The sequence below is a fragment of the Sus scrofa genome, chromosome 2 (genome assembly GCF_054392235.1).
Source record: "Sus scrofa isolate SSC_HxYL_T2T_F1_AM1 chromosome 2, Sscrofa_HxYL_maternal_Yorkshire_Landrace_v2.0, whole genome shotgun sequence".
NCBI classification, from domain to species: Eukaryota; Metazoa; Chordata; class Mammalia; order Artiodactyla; family Suidae; genus Sus; species Sus scrofa.
In genome coordinates, this window is record NC_139384.1 from 105338843 (window position 1) to 105350546 (window position 11704).

The 11704-nt window shown below is 35.9% G+C and overlaps 1 long non-coding RNA gene across 2 annotated transcripts in view; it reads left to right on the forward strand.

The window, feature by feature from the left end:
* Positions 1–9658, forward strand: part of LOC146405628 (uncharacterized) — a 412568-nt gene extending 402910 nt beyond the window's left edge. Inside the window, exon 5 of one of the 2 annotated variants that reach the window (XR_014838233.1) lies at positions 6927–9658. This is a non-coding gene — a long non-coding RNA (uncharacterized LOC146405628). The remainder of the gene's footprint in view (positions 1–6926) is intronic. The other variant, XR_014838232.1, reaches the window with a different exon arrangement.
* Positions 9659–11704: the final 2046 nt, after the last annotated feature.

Here is an 11704-nt window from a genome sequence, read left to right on the forward strand (position 1 = left end):
TTCATTTTCAAATCATGAATATTTCAAACACATGGTACACAAAATAATATAACAACCGCATATTCCGAATGCAGATATAAACAATATAAATGAATTCTCATGCTTTTTTAAAATTTGGATTTAAGTAATTAAAACATTCAAATACACCATATTCTTCTGGTAGTTGTCCCCAAATTCCATTTCCCTTACAACATTACTAAACTAATCACTAGTCTGAAGTATCACTAGTCTCAAGTCTTGCCCATATTTTATGTTTTCCAGATAAATATGGGAACCTAAACAATATGAAAATAAGTTTGTGTGTTAAAATTTATATAAATGGTTTGATATATTATGCCTGTGTAATTTGTTCTTTTGATTCAAAAAATATTTTTCAGAAATATCTGTATCAATACATGTTTAGTTCACTTATTTAACCTGATCTATCTCATTCTACTGTACAAATATTCAAAAATATATCATTTATTCATTAAGGGACAATTAGATTGTTCCCAATGTTATATGGCCAATGCTGCAGTATGGACCTTGTGCATGTGTGACAAGTTTTCCCATAGGATATAAAATAGATACCCAATTTCCATCTTCAGGATGAGAACATGTTCCACTTACTATATATTGACAAACTGCTCACCAAGGTAGTTATGTCAAGTAGTATTGTTATCCAACCTAACTTAGGTCTATTCACTTGTGTGCAATAAAGCCAAATCTACTGATACTGGTTCATGGCAAAGAAAAGTGAAGCATTTATTGCAGGGCACCAATCAAGGCGTCCAGGTAACAAGTGCTTAATTCTCATACTAACTGAGGTAAGTCAGAAAGAGAAAGACAAATGCCATATGATAACACATATCTGGAATCTAATACACAGCACAAATGAACCTATCTACAAAAAAGAAACTGAGAACAGACTTGTGGTTGCCAAGAGGGAGGGGGAGGGAGTGGGATGGACTGGGAATTTGGGGTTAGTAGGTGCAAACTATTGTATTTGGAGTTCATAAGCAATGAGATCTTGCTGTATAGCACAAGGAATTATGTCCAATCACTTGTTATGGAACACGATGGAAGATACTATGAGGAAAAGAATGTACATATATGTATAACTGAGTCACTTTGCTGTATAGCAGAAATTGACAGAACATTTGTTAATCAACTATAATAAAAAAAAAATTAAAGGGCGTTCCTGTTGTGGTGGAGCGGAAATGAATCTGAGCAGTATCCATGAGGATGCAGGTTCAATCCCTGGCCTCACTCAGTGGGTCGGGGACCCAGAGTTGTCATGAGCTGTGGTGTAGGTCGCAGATGCGGCTCAGATCCCATATTGCTGTGGCTGTAGTGTAGGCCAGCAGCTGTAGCCCAATTCGACCCCTAGCCTGGGAACTTCCATATGCTGCTGGTATGGCCCTACAAAGAAAAAAATTTTTTTAATTGCAAAACAAAAAAAAGGCCCAAACTCCCCAAAGCTTTTCAGGAAAAGATTTTTAAAGACAGGGTGAGGGAGAGGGGTTGTGGGGTGCATGATCAGCTTACGGACATTCTTCTGGTTGGTTGCTGGTGAGATAATCAGGAATCAACCTCATCAACCTTCTGGTTCCAACAAGTTTGGAGTCTATGTGCTTCTGAGCAGCATTGGTGGGGGTTTTAGTATCTGTAAAACTGTTCAAAGGACATGGCTCAGAATATTATCTATAGCCCTTGAGGAGGACCTAAAGGTCCTTAACTTTGTTTAATGGTTAAACTATTATTTTGTCTTGGTTGACTGTTTCCTTTCTTTCTGCATTTTCTCACTTCTCATTAAATTTATTCTTTAGAATTCAGGGAAGATCTAGGAGGCTGAACTTTTTCTGAAAACAAGAGGCCTGTAGAGGGAATGTTTGTTGGGTGGTGGGGTGTCCTGTCCTGGAAGGGTCCCATAGGGTCCTGTTCAGTTACAGAATGGCATTTGGCAGAAAGTGTGAAAGAACCTAACTATAACAACTTATATGTTTGCAATTCTCTTTGTCTTCTGTTCGTGGTGACAGGATGGTTGACATAGCTCCAGCCATTATTTTTGGGTACAAATAAGGAAGTTGAGTGGACAGAACAGAGACAACAAAATTTTTATAGAAACACCTCCTCCCAAATATGTCTCCTTATGTCTTATTGGCTAGAAAATTTTCACATCTAGCCCAGTCTTCAAGGATGACTGAGAGAGAGAGTACAAGTCATGACTGAGTCAGGCTAGTCATGAATCATCACTTGGAACTCACCTCTTTTTGTGCTGGACAATTCTGTGTGTTTTTTCCTTAGGAAGAAAGAGGGATGCGTATTGGATAGGCAGCTAACAGTATCTGCTACCATAGTTGTTCAAAATCATGTTTTTAATAAGACACTTTTGGATTTTATTTTGGGGGGTGTGTGTCTGTGTATGTGTGCATTTTGCATGCTAACACTTTATGGCTTTTTCTTCTAGTTAATTCAAATTTTGTATATCTGCTCTGTGTTATATGTAAACTCATTTGTTCACAGTGGTGTTTTTCTGATACTAATATACTTCAGCATCTTTTCATATGTTTATTAGCCATCTGGGTCTCTTGTGTGAACTGTATTTATGTTTTTGTCCTCTTTTGCTATTCTTCATCTATTTGAGGCGCTCTTTATTTAGTGTAAATAAGAAGTATTTTACAAGCTGAATTTGTAGTAAATATTTTCTCACAGTCTGATTTGTCTTTTAATTTTTTCTGATGTCTTTATTAAAACATACATTATTAATTTAATGTTGCCAAATTGTCAGTATTTTCCTGTTTCGCTTATGAAATCCTTCTCTATCCTAAATTTATAAATTCTTCTATATTGTTAGAAAAGTTTTAAAGTTTTTCTCTTTACATTTAAATTTCATTCCTAATAAGTTTCCATTGTGTCTCAGCAATAACAAGCCCAAATAGTGTACATGAGGGCATGGGTTTGATCCCTGGCCTCACTCAGTGAGTTAAGGATCTGGCATTTCCATCAGCTGCAGTAGAGATTGCAGACATGGCTCAGATCCCATGTTGCTGTGGCTGTGGTGTAGGCCAGCAGCTGTAACGCTCATTTAATCCCTAGCCTGGAAAATTCCATATGTCGCATATGCAGCCCTTAAAAAAAAAAAGGCAATAAATAAATAAAAATAAATATATTTCATTCCCCTGGAATATGTTCTTAAAAATAGTTTAAGGCAGAGATTTTATTTGTTCCTATATGGCTAAGAGTAGTCCCACCATCATTTATTGAGTAGTTTTTTGTGTTTTTGTTGGTTTTTTTTTAAGCCCTCAATCGTAATGCCATGCCTGTCATGTACCAAGTTCTCACATATGTGTATCTGTTCCTATCTCTGAGTATGTTTTATTGGTCTATCAATTTATTTATGAATTTATAGGAGTTTATTATTATAATTTTAGAAATGTCAATATTTAGTGGAGAAATATCATTTCATTTATGCATGCAGGGAAAAATATTAAGGCATTGGGTCAACCTCATTAGCAATTGGTATAGAGATATTCTATTGATTTTGGTACGTTGCTCTTCTACTTAGAAACTTTGTTTAACTGTCATTTTAGTTCTAGTTGTTTGGCTATAGATATCATTGGATTTTCTGTGCAAATAATCTTCAAATAATAAATATTTGATTCTTTCTAGTTCATATAACTGCTATTTCTTACTTATTTTATTTCACTGTTTAGAAACTCCAGAGCAATGCTGATGATTGGTGGAGAAAATAGATATTATTTGCTTGTTCTTAATACTCATGAGAATTTTATAATGCTCAAATATTCCTGGGATAAACTATCCTTGACTATAATGTATTTTTTTTTTTTTTTGTCTTTTTGTTGTTGTTGTTGTTGTTGCTATTTCTTGGGCCGCTCCCTCGGCATATGGAGGTTCCCAGGCTAGGGGTTGAATCGGAGCTGTAGCCACCGGCCTACGCCAGAGCCACAGCAATGCGAGATCCGAGCCGCGTCTGCAACCTACACCACAGCTCACGGCAACGCCGGATCGTTAACCCACTGAGCAAGGGCAGGGACCGAACCCTCAACCTCATGGTTCCTAGTCGGATTCGTTAACCACTGCGCCACGACGGGAACTCCGACTATAATGTATTTTTAAAAATACTTGTTTAATTCAGTTTGTCAACACATCAAGATATTTGCATATATACTTATAAGGGAGATTAGCCTATAATTTTTCTTTCTCTTTTTGTTTTTCTATTTTGTTACCTAAAATACATTAACCTCATAAAAGCAACTGTAGAGTTTCCCTCTTTTTCAATTTTTCACAATTTTCTGTGCAAAAGAGGAATTCTTCTGTCCTTTCAAAAGAGGAATTTTTCTGTCCTTTCAAAAACTGCTTATAAAATTGTCTAGACTCGGAGCCTTAATTTTGGAAAGATTTTTGCCCGCTGACTCTCCTTCTCTGGTGATTATCTCCTTAGATACAAGTTTACTCTTCTTTTGTTAATAGGTTATTTAAATTTTTATAGAAATTTTTCCATTTGTGTTAGTCTTTTTTTTTTTTACTCGTGGCATATGGAAGTTCCCAGGGTAAGGGTTGACTCGGAGCTGCAGCTGCCAGCCTACACCACAGGCACAGCAATGTGGGATCCAAGTCGCATCTGTGACCTACACCACAGCTCATGGCACCACCACATCCCTATCCCACTGAGCAAGGCCAGGGATCGAACCCACATCTTCACGGATCCTGGTCGGGTTTGTTAACCACTAAGCCACGAAGGGATCTCCCATTCACATTAGTCTTAAAATTTATTTTTATAATATTTAACAATTTTCTTATGATTTTTGGTATTTTAATTTGTATTATATCTGTAATTATTTTATTTTTATTCCCAATATTATTTATTAGTGTCCTCTCTACATTACTGATCAGTCTTTCACTATTTTATTACTCTTTGGGAAGGTCCAGCTTTTGGTTGATTGATCAATGCACTTAATCAAGGACCCAATCATCTTTCTTCTTATGGCATATAATTGTCATCATGTGATCTCCAAGGGTGCCCCAGAATGAGAACAGAAAGTGGAAGATGAGGCATATAAATTATTTTTGTGTACCAGGACTAGAAGTGGCATAGATCACTTCTGTCTGAGAAATGTATTTGAACTGTTGTCCTGGAAGAAAAGGAGAAAAGGAATGTTCTGTGATCATTTCACTCTTATTTCTGCATGAAGAATATACTCATCTTCATCTTCCCCAGGGAAGATAACTGAAAGTCCCCTCTAGTCAGGGCATTCAAAGTCCAAGCTGTCCAAGGAATGTGTGGTCTCCTCTAACATGTATTTGGTTTCTCCTGAAATCAAATCCTATGAAAGACAAGCTTACCTTCACCAACACTGACAAACACACAAACACAGATGTAATATAAATAATGGATCACAGAATAGCTGTAGTAAAAACTCTCATCAGTAAGGGAAAAAAATGGAAGATGTAGCAGTGCCTAATGCATATCTATCTTCAACAAGTGATTTCAAAAATCACTGCGGAATGGAGAGTCTGAAAGGTCACACATCAAAAGAATCAATATGCCAGACCTAGAAGTGGCAAATGTCACTTGGACATATTCCATGTCTAAAAATCAGCTAACATGGTTCCAATAAAATTATAAGAAGCTATCAGGAGAATTTTAGCTGTGTGCCAAAAAAAGAAGAGAAAATGAATATGGATGAGCTTCATCAGTCCTTGTCATTGCGGTGAATTGATCCTTTTGTCATTAAGTAATCAGCTTCTTTAACCCTAATCATGATATTGCTATAAAGTGTTTTTCCTAATATCAGTATTGCTCTGACAGATTTATTTTGGTTGGATTCTTTTGTGTACCCCTTTTCACCCCATTATTCTCACCCAATTACTTTCAGTTTGCTGAGATTATTATATTTTAGGTATTATTCTTGAAAAAAGGTATATAGTTTAAGCTTAGATTTTTTTGAAACCCAATCTGAGATTCTCTGTATTTTTCAGGGGATTTTAATCCATTTCATTTTTACAAGTTTGATTCTAGGAAACAAACATCTTCAAAGGATAAAACTATTACTCAAAACTTATTGTAAAATAAATACATTTTTCAGGAAAAAGAAAAACACAATTTACCACTTGCAGACCCTCCTTAAAAGAAATGCTAAAGTATGTGGGAGGCAAGAAGCAATGTCTATATTCTTTAAAAGTGGTAAACAGACTGATTAATCTTATTAAACACTGTAAAAAACAACAAGTTTTAGGGTGCTTAAAGACAAAAAGGGAGTTCCCATCATGGCTCAGTGTATCCATGAGGATGTGGGCTTGATCCCTGGCCTCACTCAGTGGGTTAAGGATCTGGCATTGCCATGAGCTGTGGTGTAGGTCGCAGATGCAGCTCGGATCTGTTGGTGTGGCTGTGGCATAGGCTGGCGGCTGCAGCTCTGATTCGACCTTTAACCTGGGAACTTCCATATGTGACAAGCTCAGCCCTAAAAAGCAAAAAAAAAAAAAAAAAAAAAAAAAAAAAGACAAAGAGGACATAAAATACAGTATAAATAAAGAAAGGAGTAGGATATCAAGCTTAAAATATTTCAAATACTTGAATTTGGAGGAAACTGAACAGAAATATTTGTGGAAACGGTGGGCTATAACAACATATTTGTCAAGTCCTAACACAGAGAGAAGAAAATCACAAGAGTATCTTTGGATGAAGCACTTTTTCTAGCAGGGCATGAGTCTAAGTAATTCTAGGTAATATACCAAGGTAAGCTAACAGCTCTGGAGAAAGAACTCAGAGTACAATGGCTCAAACACAATAAAACTGTATTTTTTTCACATATAAGCGGACTAAGACAGCTGCAGTTTCCTGGGTGGAGCTGAAAAGGATTCTGCTCCATGCAATCATTCAAGGACCTAGACTGAAGAAAGCTTTTCCATATCTTTTACAGATAACGTCCAAAGTCACCTGAGCATCAGCATCTGGCCAGTGAAAAGGAAAGGAGCATGTTGTGCCTTTCTTAATGCATCTTAGTGGGAAGCACATGATACGGATATGTCTCCTAACATCATCAGTAAGAGACCTCTCAGCATCATGTGCCTCCAGCTATAATGCCCTGATAAGGGCATAACATCACTTCTGTGGTAAATGCCAAAAATGCCTACTCTGAATATCATCCTGAGGAGACATCAGATAAACACAAACTGCAACACACCCTTGCCAATATTTGACTCTTCAAAAGTGCCATAGTCATGAAAGGTGAGGAAAGACTGAGAGACTCTCAGATTGGAGGAGACCAAGGAGACATGACAACTAAATGCAATGTGTGATCAATTAATGACATTTAAACAAGACCTATAGATTAGTTAATAGTTTTCTCAACAGTCATTTCCTACTCTATAATTGTGCTGTGTTAGATATTAACATTTGAACTAGCTAAGCAAAGTAAGTTAAGAAATTCTTTGTAATATATATTAACTTATTATAATCCTAAAAATTTTTAAATGAATAAGCAAATAGAGTCCCATAGGCTCCCATACAGATGGACAGCTCTTGTCTGACATAAAAAGGATTGTGAATACCACTCAGATGCTGTCACCCTTTCTGTTTTTCATCCTTTGTCTAAAGTATCATTAAATTAGCTACGTCTATGTAATTTTTTTTATAACTAAGGTGACTCCTACTCTTTTCAGAGGATAGCTTAGACACACATTTATTTGACCGTAAATGTTTAATCCCCAGAGTCCTGCAATAGCAAGCAACCAGAACACAAAGCTAACATCTTTAAAGTTGCCACACTCTCTCAGTTATGTCTTGAGTATTCCTCTCGGGCTTATCAGTGGTTGGAGAGACCTAGAAGTTCAATCTGCCTCTAAGCATTAGCTCTAGCAGAGTGGCAGTATAGAAACTGAATTTTACCCTGGATCCTAAAGCCTCAGATTTTAAAGTAGTATTGTCTCCAGAAATCTTGACTTCTCCTAATTCAGGATTATCTTCAGTTGACAGAATTTTTACCTGAACTGACCAGGGTCCTTTGAGTTAAAGGACATGGAACAGTTGAGATTAGGTCTAGAGTGAACCAGTGCTGTTGACCCCAAGGTAACATGAAAACACACTGTTTTCTCTAGAAGTGGTACAAATCTCAGAGAGGAGTCAAGACTGGGGACTCTTGGGTGGAATGGATGGGCTACAGGGAAAAGATGGCAACTCTTGTCATTTATTTAAAAAATTCGAATATCCTAAGCGTATACTCTAATGAGGCACTTGGTCTAGCACACTGAATTAGTTAAGGTAGGCTAAACTGACTAAGAGCTGTAATAAGTTGACCCAAAATGCCTAATGGTTCAAACATAATGGAAATTATTTCTCTCATACATAAATAAACCTAGGCAGCCGAAGGTTTTTAGGTGGTATTTGGGGGTTTTTTTGCCCCACCACAGTTAATTCAGCAGTTCTAAATTATAGGAGATTTTGCCAACTTCCACATGTGCCCTCCAATATCCTTTGGCAAGTGAAAGGGAAAGGAACATGTAGGATCACATGGACCTGGAAAAAATGACATACCATACTTTCTTTTAGATTCCATTGGCTGGAATTAAGTCTTTACACTTAAATGCAAGGAATGCTGGGTAATGTTTAGTGGTTTGTCAATGAATAAAAGCAAAAGGTTGTAGTGAACAGAGGCTAGCCTGTGCCCAAGACTTCCATATATGCATATTTTGTAAACAATTAAATTTTTAATGTTTCTGTCTAGGCTCAATGAGAATTTTAATGTATATACGTTAAAGTCTTTTTTTTAATTCTATAGAAAGCTACAAGGATTAGAGATGTTGGGATGTTGGAAGTATTCTATTTACTCCTATTCTTTCTAAGGTATAAGCTTTGTTTAGTGATAGATGGGGAGGAGGTCAGAATTAAAGTATAAAACATCTGAATAATTCTGAAGAGTTATTCTTTTCTCTTAGGAGAACAGACCACCAGACTGTATTGGTACTTGCATCAGATTGCAAGCCCTCACATTCCACCAAAGTTGGTTCTTCTTCACTACCTTTTTCAAATTCATCTTTCTTTTCCTTTCCTTCCATAATTAACTTGGATGTTTTTGTGGCATATCTCCAGCATCATGAAATCAATGTAAAGGATTCACCACTTGAAAGATCCATCAGATTCCCTTTGTTTTGTAGTTGTTCCCTTTGATTTCTTTCAGCTGATACTAAGACAAAGCAAAGACATTCCTGAAAGGAAATTTCTATGAAAAAACACAAACCCTTCACAGCTTTTGGAAGGAAGCTGAGTATGATTTAAAAAAAAAAAAAAATAATGCTAACTCCAAAGCTTTAGCTTTGTAAACTAAATACTGCACAGTGTGGTAAGAACACAGGCAAACTATGGGCTGTCTATATATTAAAATGCTAAATGGAAACAAAATTCATTTCTGCAACTATATCCACTCTCTCCCCTGTTTCATTCTTCAACCTAAAGGTGTATTGGATTCAGAATTAGAAGACTCAATTTAGAATTAGAAGATTCAATTCCTGTTCTGTCACTTAGTAACTCGTATTTTGGAAAACTAATTTCTCTATATAGTTTATTCATCTGTAAAATGGGGACAACAGGAACTGTTTTGCCTCATCAGGATGTTATTGGGTAGAAATTAAATAAAATACATGACAATTTTATGAATCACTGTGCAGATTACATTTTTACATGATCCCTAATGGTCTTAGGATCAGAATGACAAGGATCTAACCCAGGGTGTTTTCTTATCTCTGACATTACGTCATGTTCTTGGCCATGGTGGTTGACCTTCAGGGCACTATGCCAGAGATACCTTTTTGTGTTTTATTCCGTTCCTGGTTTCCTGCTAGGATATGTTTGTTCATTGGTTTGTTTGTTTTTACTTCGGTTTTTAGGCAAAATTTTATTCTTTAGAAAATAACTTCAGTTATTATTGTGATTTTTATTTTTTATACTGCCAGTCCTGTCATTTATAAATCTATTTTATTAAATTTAAAAATCAATTCATTGTAAAATGATTAAATAATTTTTAAAGACCAATAGAAACACTCCAAAGATTTTGCAAAAAAAAAAAATTCATTGCTGGATCTTAATTACAAAAAATTTTTGACAGAATTTGATTAATATGAAAACATGATAATGAAGAAAACAACTGAATTTCATATTATCAATGGCAACACATAAAAAAATATATTTAAATCTAATTATTTATTATAGTGTAATGAAAAAATATATGGAAAAACGGTAAGTTTTCCATGCCCATAAATGTTCCTTTATTTTCAGATCCCTGCTGCAGAGTTACTGGTTTACTCAGACTTTCCCTAGGAAACAGTCACCATCTGCTTGATTAGTCTGTTTCCTTGGTATCCTGCCCATTCTAGCTATTTAAGTTTCTGCTCTATTTCAAGAAATGCACTCATTAGGATGGTCACATCTGTTATCATTTGAAAAGAAGTACACATATTCAAAAATATATAATAGAACATTGATATTTTATTAACTATAAACAGGAAAATTCTCCTTTCAACTCTTACCCTTAAATGCTAAAAAAGGATGGCATGATCTTTAAAGTCCCTATTTCAAGTTCCATGAATCTGAAATTGAAAAAGAAATGCTCAAAAAGTAAAAGGACAACTCATACATTTTCATTATGCACACATTTTCAATCACATTAAAAAATGCCGTCTATTAAAAATAGTTAATGAAACACTAGCAGAGAATATCAAATGTGAAACAGGTATATTTGCCTATTCAGATGACTATATCTGGTTATTTCCTAAAGCTCCTGAAATGATAAGATACTAGTATTATACATATATGTGTGTGTATGTGTGTATGTATGTATGTATAATTCTTCCCTAACTTTCTAGAATGTCTGCTCCACATGGACTTTTGTATTTTTTTTCTCTATTGCATTCCAAGTAATATGCCACATAGTAAATATCTGACTCTTAGATAGACTTCTAAGATGGCCTTCCAAGATTCCTGGCACCTGATGTCCAGTATACATATATCTTCTTCCACTTATTCTATCAAAAGCTAGTCTGTGCATTGCTGCAAAGGGATTTTACAGATTTATTAATGTCCTAAATCAGTTGACTTTAAGATAGGGAAACCACCTTGGTGGGCCTAACCTAATTATAGGAGTCTTAACAATAGAGTTTTCTTACCTGATCACAGAAGAAGACAGAGGGACACATTTTGACTGGTCTATAAGATAGCAAAAGCTAGGTGGTGGACAAGATCATACAGCAGGGAATGGTAGGCAGCCTCCAGGAGCTAAGAGCAGCCCACAGCCGAGAGCCAGCAAGGAAGCAGAGGCCTCAGTCCAGCAACCACAAGGAATTAAATTCTGCCAACAACCTGAATGAGTTTGGATAACAACCTAAGCCCCAGATAAGAAGTGCAGCCTCAGGCAACACCTTCATTTCAGCCAGATGAGACCCTGAGCAGAGAATCCCATCATGTGCCTGGACTTCTGACCTACAGAACTGTGAGTTAATAGATTTGTATTGTTTTAAGCTGCAAAGTTTTTGATAATTTGTGAAACAGTAATAGAAAACTAATATGGTGCCCTGTTACAGGTATTCAATAAATGTGTGTGGAATGAGTGGGTGAAATTTTGTTATGTTACATGGTCAAAGTAAGATAATTTTTAAAAAGGGGCAAAGTATGATACTACATAGATAAATAAAGTAGTGAATAAAACCA